Below are 11,911 nucleotides of genomic sequence, written 5' to 3' on the forward strand. Positions count from 1 at the left end.
AGTAGTGTCTCACTGTTGATTTTTGCCATTTTGGCCTTTGAAGATGTTATGTCATAAAAGTTGTTTGAATTTAAAACCATAATTATTTTTAGAGGTGCTTAGTATGCACAAAGACAGTTGACACCTGTTGGGTGACAACTGCAGTTTAACAGCTCTTTGACTTTGGGTTTGCAATTAATGGTAGCAATATGCTTTCATGACTGATTTTGGCCTGGCGATGATTTAGTGTATTAATCACATAATGATCACATGATCAACACTAGGAACTAGTCCATGTTGTATCAGTTTCTCAGCATGTGTACATCAGTACAATTCTACATGGTACATACATACAGGTCTACTACAGGTTTCAACTACAAGCTATGGTTATATGATTGTAAGAAAACATGCAAGTGCATGTTTAGTATACAAATGTGACTGGGCCCTCGAGAACAGAGCATGTGGGCACATGATTTTTTGCCTGTGACTCAACTTTTTACACCAATATTCTATGACAATGATCATGAACCTTTTAACATTTAATAAGTATTTAATTATTGGCTTTATGATGCAAGTTACAGAATGCAAAATAATAATATTATTCTGTTCCAATACTGCAATATGATCTTTAGTGTGATGGGGTGAAGTTTTTGCCCACATGCCCTGTTTTCACAGGCCCGGTCACAAATAACATGTTACTGATTGCACTAACAAATGTAGTAATTTACTGAATGTAGAGTTCCAATTGATCAATCAAAGGAGAAAAATGAGACCATGAACATAATTTATATATCACTTGTACTACTCCCATGCAACTCTCAGTAAAATCATGATAAGGTAGGGTTGGTGTAACAGTTAGTATTACTGTAGCAATCAGATTTGTCGCACAATGGGTCATTATAGTAATAGGCTGAAAAATCATGAGTGTTGACACTTCCTGATTCACAGTAATGATTAGTGCCTACAAAAGAGGAAGGAACTGATACTCGCCAACAACACATGGACAATTACATTTAGCATCATTAATACTTCTGCCAACATAAGTCCAGATGTGCTGACCAGGATTACCATATGTTATTAATAAGCCATCACCATAGAAGCCATCAGTTGTTATTAATCTTCAAAATGATAAAAACCAAATGTTTGTCCCTTTTGATATTCTCTTGCTCTACCACACATTCTCTGGTAACTTATTCTATTAGTGGAGAAGTTGGTAGAAGAGCAAGCACCACTGACTACATGACAGAAACTAACACCAGAGTGAGTGTTTTACATCATCCACTGGGAGTCTGGGACAATCATCTCTTGCAGCAATATTGATATGAACAATTCTTCTCCATCCTCCAGCCACACCAGCACATGTCAGGATAAAGTTACCAACAATGATTGCAATTTCTGTCATGTTACAATATGTCCATTGTGTGTCATTAACACGAAGTATCCTGACTTATCACCAGTTTCAGGACTATTTTTGTAGATGTCATCACAAGATGATCCAGTATAAGTCACCCACAAAACACCTTGCTGGGACCATCAGTCATCCAGTAATATCCTGACCTCTCATGGTTTCCAGGGTTGTTGTTATAAATATCTTCACAAGACTCACCAGGGTAGAAATGAAATTTAAACAGATACACACTGATCGGTAGCCATTACCAGTTCCTTATTAGTGAGGATCGATTGCTATAATGTAAACTACCAACATCATCACAAATAGTGAACAGTACACTACAACTACAATACTGACTATAATGTTAAAAGTGATGTTGACCGAAATATTTATAATATATACATATGTATGCTTCATGTACATCATCTCTCACACTGAAGGCATGCCTATATACTTTTCAAACATACTTAGTGCAGTTAATATAAACATCTTAAGCCTTTATAAGGCCTTCTGGTATACAGGCTCTTCCTTTACCAGGTACTTTAATCAATCATAATCATAATATAGATAGCTATATAGTATGAGTGACATAACTTTTCCATCAGACTTTGTGTCTGATTTTCTGAAATTCTTTTATTTACAATAAATCAGCTGTATGGCGTTGGAGGGTTTCTTTTTAATCTATATAATTATTATCCTATGAACTTCTCATGACAAACATTGGTCATTATCAAGGGTGGATTTGGGGGGGGAGGGGGTGCTTGGGGTGCTGAAGCACCCTCCCTCAATGTGCAAACTAGGAAGCTTCTAAAAGTTGCAGTATAGATGCAATTGCACCTTATACATATGCATGGGCAATGAAAAGATGGAAAGAGAAGGGGGAATGGCTAATCTTTACTTAGAATTACCAAGAGGGGTTCAAATTATACTTTTGGTGTGAGACATAACCTAAAAGCTGCTAAAAATCAAAATGCCCTGATTGAACAGTCAACTAATCTAATAGAACATCCATCATAATGTTTTTCAAGAAGTTGCCAGTGTGTTTTCTTGACCTGTGCACTGTTATCTTACCATTGCTCAAACATCCTGCCATATACTAATCACTTTCTGAGAACAACTTCTGTCAAATGGTTTAATATATATTATAGTGGGTATTTTCAGTTGTTGATACATTGATGCTTGGGTTAACATGCTTAAGTAAAAAAGTTAATTTCTTAGCATGTATACAGTTAACAAAGCTGTAGTATCTGAGAACTGTTTGTTTTTACTTTATCAGTACCAAAGTTCCATGCTGCATTTATCTGAATCGCATCAATTGAAGGTAATAAAATTTAATGTCATACAGGGTTTGCACTCCCAAACCCCTTGAAGCTCAACTGTATAAGTTTAAATGATACCACAGCATTTATGCTATCACATTACAAGGGGTTAGTTGTGGCCAAAAACTAGTTGTTTATGTAAGTGACTTTTGACTCTGGTTGTAAAAAATTAATATGGTGATGGGGCCATATAGTTGAAAAATCAGATTTAAATAGTAACAGAATAGTCTGTGGTAATATATACTACAAAGTTGAAGTTATTTTGTGTGCATTTTAAATCTCTACAGTGACCTTAAGATGCAATCCTGTGTATATCTTTGACAATCCATTATTATGTATTGCCTTATAATCCAATAGCATTTAAAGGTGTAGTTCTGTTTTTCTAATATTCCTTACAACTGAACTCATCCATCTTGTATCTCCACAATCTTAGACGATTGGTTAAAAATAGCTTCCAGATTCAATCTTGTGATGGCTATATTCCAAAAATTTCCAGAGGAAGCATCACTCCAGATATCCCTAGCTGGAAAATTCTATGTATGTGTACTCTACACACTGCATGGTGAGTGTATACTTGTCCTCTCCAGCCCTCTCTTCATTGTTACTGTTTGGATGTTATAGTTTGAGCCATGAACATCCTTCTCCTTCCTGTTCTTTATGTAAAGAATATATTTTTAGTTACTGGTTGTGCCCTTATATGACAGCTAGTATTACAACTATTCTGGAATAATGGTGTCATTTAATCATTATTACACTTAGGTGACTCACAAAGCTTTACAAGCATTGTGAAAGCATTGTGAATCACTCAAACAAAGTGGCATCATCTTTCAGTCAAAAATATTACCAAGGTTTAATACTGAATAGGCAAAATTTACAAAAATTTTCTGTGGGGGCATGCCCGCAGACCCCCCAGTTGTCACTTTTCTTAGCCAACCAACCACTATGTTAGCACACCATTCCCTTCTGAAATCCTAGATCCACCCCTGTCAGGGTCCTGAAAGGGAGATGCACCTCCCTTCCCTTCTGAAATCCTAGATCCACCCCTGCCAGGGTCCTTCTAACTCACAGTTTGTAGGATTGTGATGGTGCTTTGATATGTTTCCTGTTGTTTCAATATCATTTCCACGGAGAGCCAGCAGAGACATTAATTAAACCGTACATAATTAAGTGCAAAGGTCACAACACAGTTACTATGGTTTCCCTGCTCCAGGTGAATCTAACAATACCAAGAGGAGATCAAGACACACGGTAGTGTGTCGTGCGGCCCAAGAAGCCGGCGTGCCACCCGTGAGTATATTAACAGGAAGAAAGAAAACGCAATTTTCACACCTATGTAGCTCTGTGATCCCTTATCCGATTGGAACCAATGTTGCTAGAGAGGTGCCGGCCAGCAAGGGGAGTCTACACACCAAATTTGAAGAAAATCGCTCCAGCCATTTCCGAGATACGAGCGAACCAAATTTCGTTTTAATTTCTTCGTTTTTTTTCTTCTTCATTTCGCACACTTCGCAAAATCCGCCATAAAACACGAATGCGTGCTCGGATCGGGCTAAAATTTGGCACACTTAAATGGCTCATTAAGGCGGATCTCTGTACCAACTTTGATAGGAATCCGATGAACATTCACGGAGTTATGATCGATTATTTGCGTAAAATAAGGTCGAAGGTCTGTCACGCCTACAGGGTAAGGTCCTTTGAGGAATCAGGTGAAAATTGCTATGTAGATGGAGCAACCATCGTAGGAGTGCCTTTTTGTGGTTTGAAAGAATTCGGGATAAAGACCACGGAGATATGACACAAAACCCGACCTGTGTCAAAATTACGCGATCGATTTTTATGAATAAAAAAGCTATTAGTTTTCGTGTCTATCAGGCAAACCGCTTAGAGCAATGAGCTGAAAATCAATATGTAGCTGGAATAATCATCATAGAAAGTCCTTGCAGTAGTACAGAAGAATCAGATTACAAACCACCAAGTTATGATTCGAAAGGCAACTACGTGTAGCAAATGCGAGATCGAGATACTCTAATAGAACAGTCACCCTAATAAAGAATTCAGCTGCATTTATAATTTACTCAATTATATTACATTGCAAGTTATTCTGTAGGGAATTCAGCTACAAACAAGTCACCCTGTAGTCAGATCAGCCGAAGATGGTACCTAATAGAGAGTTCAGCTCAAACAAACTGCCCTGTAGAGAGATCAGCTAGAAGAAGTTACCTTGTAGAGAGTTCAGTTACAAAGAAACAATCATGCAAAGAGTTCAGCTGCAAACAAATCACCCAGTAGAAAGTTCCGCTATGAACAGATCACATTGTAGAGAGTTCAGTTAGAAACAAGTCATCTTGTAGAGAGATCAGCTAGAAGAAGTTACCTTGTAGAGAGTTCAGCTACAAATAAACCACCATGTAAGAGAGTTCAGCTGCAAACAAATCACCTGTAGAGAGTTCAGCTAGGAACAAGTCACCCTGTACAGAGATCAGCTAGAAACAAGTCAAGCTGTAGAGAATTCAGCTACAAACAAATCACCCTGTAGAAAGATCAGCTAGAAGATGCTACCTTGTAGAGAGTTCAGCTACAAACAAATCACCCTGTAGAGAGTTCAGCTACAAACACATCACCCTGTAGAAAGATCAGCTAGAAGATGCTACCTTGTAGAGAGTTCAGCTACAAACAAATCACCCTGTAGAGAGTTCAGCTACAAACAAGTCACCCTGTAGAGAGATTAGCTAGAAAAAAGTCACCCTGTAGAGAGTTCAGCTAGAAGAAGTTACATTGTAGATAGTTCAGCTACAAAGAAACTACCATGTAGAGAGTTCAGCTGCAAACAAATCGCCCTGTAGAAAATTCAGCTACAAACAAACCACCCTGTAGAGAGTTCAGCTACAAACAAGTCATCCGGTAGAGAGATCAGCTAGAAGGATAACCTTGTAGAGAGGTCAGCTACAAAGAAATCACCCTACTTCATCTTTTCTTCTTCCTGCAGTAAAGAAAAAATGATAGGTTAAAAAAAGCCCTAAAGCCGGCCATAGGCCGGGTTTGGGGTATACAAATACAAAAAGAAGTGAAATCTAATCCAAAACAGCCAAGCTGTTAATAAAGTGCGGCCCTCAGACAGGCTATGGTGAAAAAAGATGTGAAATCCAAGGTGGCGGCCAAGAAATGGCTGTGATGGTAGGTTAATGATCAAGACACACGGTAGTGTGTCGTGCGGCCCAAGAAGCCGGCGCGCCACACCGTGAGTATATTGACAGGAAGAACGAAAACGTCATTTTCACACCTTTGTATCTCGGTGATCACTTATCTGATTGGAACCCAATTTGCTACACAGTTGCCCGCCAGCCAAGGGAGTCTACATTCCAAATTTGAAGGAAATCGCTCCAGCCATTTCCGAGATACGAGCTGCCAAAGTTTCGTTTTTTTTTCTTAGTTTTTTTTCTTCTTCTTCGTCTTTTCGCACACTTGCAAAAATTGCTGTAACTCGCAAACGCGTACTCCGATCGCCTTGACATTAGGCACACAGAAAGGGAGTCCAAAGGCGAATCCTAGCATCAACTTTGGTACAAATCCGATGAATGGTTCAGGAGTTATGACCGATTATTCGCGTAAAACAAGATCGATTTGTTGTCACGCCTACAGGGTAAACCGCTCCATGGAATGAGTTGAAAATTGCTATGTAGATGGAGTAACCATCGTAGGAGTGCCTTTTGGTGGTTTGAAAGGAATCGAGATAAAGACCATGGAGATATGACACAAAACCCAACCTGTGTCACAATTACGCAATCGATTTTTTATAAATATAAAAGTATTAGTTTTCACGCCTACTAGGCAAACCGCTTAGAGCAATGAGCTGAAAATCGATGTATAGCTGGAATAATCTTCATTGAAAGTCCTTGCAGTAGTACAGAAGAATCGGATTACAAACCACTGAGTTATGATTCGAAAGCCAACTCCGTGTAGCAAATGCGAGATCGAGATACTCTAATAGAACAGTCACCCTAATAGAGCATTCGGCTAATTTATTTACTCCATTATAGAATTTTATTACATCACAAGTTATTCTGTAGGGAGTTCAGCTGCAAACAGTTAATCTTATAGACAGTTCAGCAAGAAGACAGTCACCATGTGGAGAGTTAAGCAAATATATCACTATAGAGATTCAGAACATTACAAGTCACACTGAAGAAAGTTCAGCTATAAACAAGTCATGCACTGTGTAGAGAATTCAGCTACAATTAAGTCACTCTCTAGAGAATTCAGTTACACAGAATTCAGCTACACACAAGTTACTGTGGAGGGAGTACAGCTACAAACAAATTACCCTTTAGAGTGATCAGCTACAAACAAAAAACACTTTGCAGGGTGTTCAGCTGCAACAAATCAACCTTTAGAGCGATCAGCAATGAACAAATCAACACAAATCTACCTGTAGAGAGATAAGCTAGAAACAAATCACCCTGTAGAGAGTTCAGCTACAAAAAATCACCCTGTAGAGACATCAGCTAGAAACTAGACACAATGTAAGGAGTTCAGCTGCAAGCAATCACCCTGTAGAGAGTTCAGCTAAAACAAATCAACCTGCAGAGAGATCAGCTACAGACAAATCACCTTATAGAGAGTTTAGCTACAAACAGATTACATGTAGAGAGATTGGCTACAAACAAATCAACCTGCAGAGAGATCAGCTACAGACAAATCACCTTATAGAGAGTTTAGCTACAAACAGATTACATGTAGAGAGATCGGCTACAAACAAATCAACATGCAGAGAGATCAGCTACACACAAATCAACTTGTAGAGAGATCAGCTAAAACAAATCAACCTGCAGAGAGATCAGCTACAAACAAATCACCTTATAGATAGTTCAGCTACAAACAAATTACCTTGTAGAGAGATCGGCTACAAACAAATCAACCTGCAGAGTGATCAGCTACACACAATTCAACTTGTAGAGAGATCAGCTACAAACAAATCACCCTGTAGAGAGATCAGCTAGAAACTACACACAATTTAAGGAGTTCAGCTACAAGCAAATCACCCTGTAGAGAGTTCAGCTACAAACAAACCAACCTGTAGAGCGATCAGCTAGAAACAAATTACCCTGAAGAGAGGTCAGCTACAAAAAATCACCCTGTAGAGATATCAGCTAGAAACAAATCACCCTGAAGAGAGGTCAGCTACAAAAAATCACCTTGTAGAGAAATCAACTACAAACAAAACACTTTGCAGAGAGTTCAGCTACAAACAAATCAACCTTTAGAGCGATCAGCAACAAACAAATCAACCTATAGAGAGATAAGCTAGAAACAAATCACTCTGTAGAGAGTTCAGCTAAAACAAATCCATCTGCAGAGAGATCAGCTATGTACAAATCACCTTATAGATAGTTCAGCTAGAAACAAATTACCTTGTAGAGAGATCGGCTACAAACAAATCACCCTGCAGAGAGAACAACTACAAACTAGACACAAAGTATGGAGTTCAGCTACAAGCAAATTACCCTGTAGAGATTTCATCTACAAACAAATCAACCTGTAGAGCAATCAGCTAGAAACAAATCACCCTGAAGAGAGGTCAGCTACAAAAAATTACCCTGTAGAGAGATCAGCTACAAACAAATCACCCTGAAGAGAGGTCAGCTACAAAAAAATCACCCTGTAGAGAGATCGGCTACAAACAAATCAACCTGCAGAGAGATCGGCTACACACAAATCAACTTGTAGAGAGTTCAGCTACAAACAAATTACCCTGTAGAGAGATCGGCTACAAACAAATCAGCCTGTAGAGAGTTCAGCTAAAACAAATCAACCTGCAGAGAGATCAACTACAAACAAATCACCTTATAGAGAGTTCAGCTACAAACAAATTACCCTATAGAGAGATCGGCTACAAACAAATCAACCTGCAGAGAGATCAGCTACACACAAATCAACTTGTAGAGAGATCAGCTACAAACAAATCACCCTGTAGAGGGATCAGCTAGAAACTACACACAATGTAAGGAGTTCAGCTACAAATAAATCACCCTGTAGAGAGTTCAGCTAAAACAAATCAACCTGCAGAGAGATCAGCTACAAACAAATCACCTTTTAGACAGTTCAGCTACAAACAAATTACCTTGTAGAGAGATTGGCTACAAACAAATCAACCTGCAGAGAGATCAGCTACACACTTGTAGAGAGATCAGCTACAAACAAATCACCCTGTAGAGAGATCAGCTAGAAACTAGACACAATGTAAGGAGTTCAGCTACAAGCAAATCACCCTGTAGAGAGTTCAGCTACAAACAAACCAACCTGTAGAGCGATCAGCTAGAAACAAATCACCCTGAAGAGAGGTCAGCTACAAAAAATCACCTTGTAGAGAGATCAACTACAAACAAATCAACCTTTAGAGCGATCAGAAACAAACAAATCAACCTTTAGAGAGATCATCTAGAAACAAATCAACCTGCAGAGTTATCAGCTACAAACAAATCAGCTTGTAGAGAGATCAGTTACACACAAATCAACCTGTACAGAGATAAGCTAAAAACAAATCAGAGTTCAGCTAAAACAAATCAATCTGCAGAGAGATTAGCTACATACAAATCATCTTATAGATAGTTCAGCTACAAACAAATTACCTTGTAGAGAGATCGGCTACAAACAAATCACCCTGCAGAGAGATCAGCTACACACAAATCACACTGTAGAGAGATCAGCTAGAAACTACACACAATGTAAGGAGTTCAGCTACAAACAAATCACCCTGTAGAGAGATCAGCTACAAACTAGACACAAAGTAAGGAGTTCAGCTACAAGCAAGTTACCCTGTAGAGAGTTCATCTACAAGCAAATCAACCTACAGAGCAATCAGCTAGAAACAAATCACCCTGAAGAGAGGTCAGCTACAAACAAATCAGCTTGTAGAGAGATCAGTTACACACAAATCAACCTGTACAGAGATAAGCTAAAAACAAATCAGAGTTCAGCTAAAACAAATCAATCTGCAGAGAGATTAGCTACATACAAATCATCTTATAGATAGTTCAGCTACAAACAAATTACCTTGTAGAGAGATCGGCTACAAACAAATCACCCTGCAGAGAGATCAGCTACACACAAATCAACTTGTATAGAGATCAGCTACAAACAAATCATCCTGTAGAGAGATCAGCTAGAAACTACACACAATGTAAGGAGTTCAGCTACAAACAAATCACCCTGTAGAGAGATCAGCTACAAACTAGACACAAAGTAAGGAGTTCAGCTACAAGCAAGTTACCCTGTAGAGAGTTCATCTACAAGCAAATCAACCTACAGAGCAATCAGCTAGAAACAAATCACCCTGAAGAGAGGTCAGCTACAAAAAATCACCCTGTAGAGAGATCAGCTAGAAACAAATCACACTGAAGAGAGGTCAGCTACAAAAAAATCACTCTGTAGAGAGATCAGCTAGAAACAAATCACCCTGAAGAGAGGTCAGCTACAAACAAAACACTTTGCAGAGAATTCAACTACAAACAAATCAGCTTGTAGAGAGATCAGTTACACACAAATCAACCTGTCGAGAGATAAGCTAGAAACAAATCACCCTGTAGAGAGTTCAGCTACAAGCAAAACACCCTGTAGAGAGTTCAGCAACAAAGAAACCACCATGTAGAGAGTTCAACTGCAAACAAATCACCTTATAGAGAGTTCAGCTACAAACAAAATCACCCTGTAGAGAGATCAGCTAGAAACTAGACACAATGTAAGGAGTTCAGCTACAAGCAAAACACCCTTTAGTGAGTTCAGCTACAAACAAATCAACCTGCAGTGAGATCACCTACAAAAAGCACCTTGTACAGAGTTCAGCTACAAACAAATTACCCTGTAGAGAGATCGGCTACAAACAAATCAACCTGTAGAAAGATCAGCTACACACAAATCAACTTGTAGAGAGATCAGCTACAAACAAATCACCCTGTAGAGAGATCAGCTAGAAACTAGACACAATGTAAGGAGTTCAGCTACAAGTAAATCACCCTGTAGAGAGTTCAGCTAAAACAAATCAACCTGCAGAGAGATCAGCTACAAATAAATCACTTTATAGACAGTTCAGCTACAAACAAATTACCTTGTAGAGAGATCGGCTGCAAATTAATCAACCTGCAAAGAGATCAGCTACACACAAATCAACTTGTAGAGAGATCAGCTACAAACAAATCACCCTGTAGAGAGATCAGCTAGAAATTAGATACAATGCAAGGAGTTCAGCTACAAGCAAAATCACCCTTTAGTGAGTTCAGCTACAAACAAATCAACCTGCAGTGAGATCACCCACAAAAACGCACTTGTACAGAGTTCAGTTACAAACAAATTACCCTGTAGAGAGATCAGGTAGAAGAATTCACCTTGTAGAGAGTTCAGCAACTAGGGACCCGCCGATTATGCTCATAATTTTACCTATTATGCTATGCTGCACTGCTCAAAAATTTACCTATTATGCTTAAATTTATGCTCAATACTTACCCATTATGCTCAAATTATGCCCAATTATTTATGCCTCAGTTCTCATGCTCTGCTAATAATTTCCAATCTATGGATAAATAATAAGTGGCTGAAGCACAAACTTACTTGTCAAAATGCATATCACAGAAAAGATCGATATACTCTAATAGAACAGTCAGCTATATGATTGTTCTATTAGAGTTACTGACTGTTCTATTAGAGTATATCGATCTTTCTGTGATAGCTATTTTGATAAGCAAGAATTCATACTATTACACAAATATTCTACCTATTATGCTAGCATTATGCTCAATGCTTTCAGACACATATTATGCTCATAATTATGCCAGCATAATCGGCGGGTCCCTATCAGCAACAAAGAAACCACCATGTAGAGAGTTCAGCTGCAAACAAATCACCCAGTAGAATGATCAGCTAGAAGAAGTTACCTTGTAGAGAGATCAGTTACAAAGAAACCATCATATAGAGAGTTCAGCTACAAAGAAATTACCCCGTAGAGAGTTCAGCTAGAAGAAGTCACCTTGTAAAGAGTTCAGCTACAAAGAAACCATCATGTACAGAGTTCAGCTACAAAGAAACCACCTGTACACAATTCAACTACAAACAAATCACCCTGTATAGAGATCAGCTAGAAGAAGTTACCTTGTAGATAGTTCAGCTACAACAATTCACCCTGTAGAGAGAGCATCTAGAAGAAGTCACCTTGTAGAGTGTTCAGTTACAAAGA

The sequence above is a fragment of the Dysidea avara genome, chromosome 1 (genome assembly GCF_963678975.1).
Source record: "Dysidea avara chromosome 1, odDysAvar1.4, whole genome shotgun sequence".
Classification (NCBI taxonomy): domain Eukaryota; kingdom Metazoa; phylum Porifera; class Demospongiae; order Dictyoceratida; family Dysideidae; genus Dysidea; species Dysidea avara.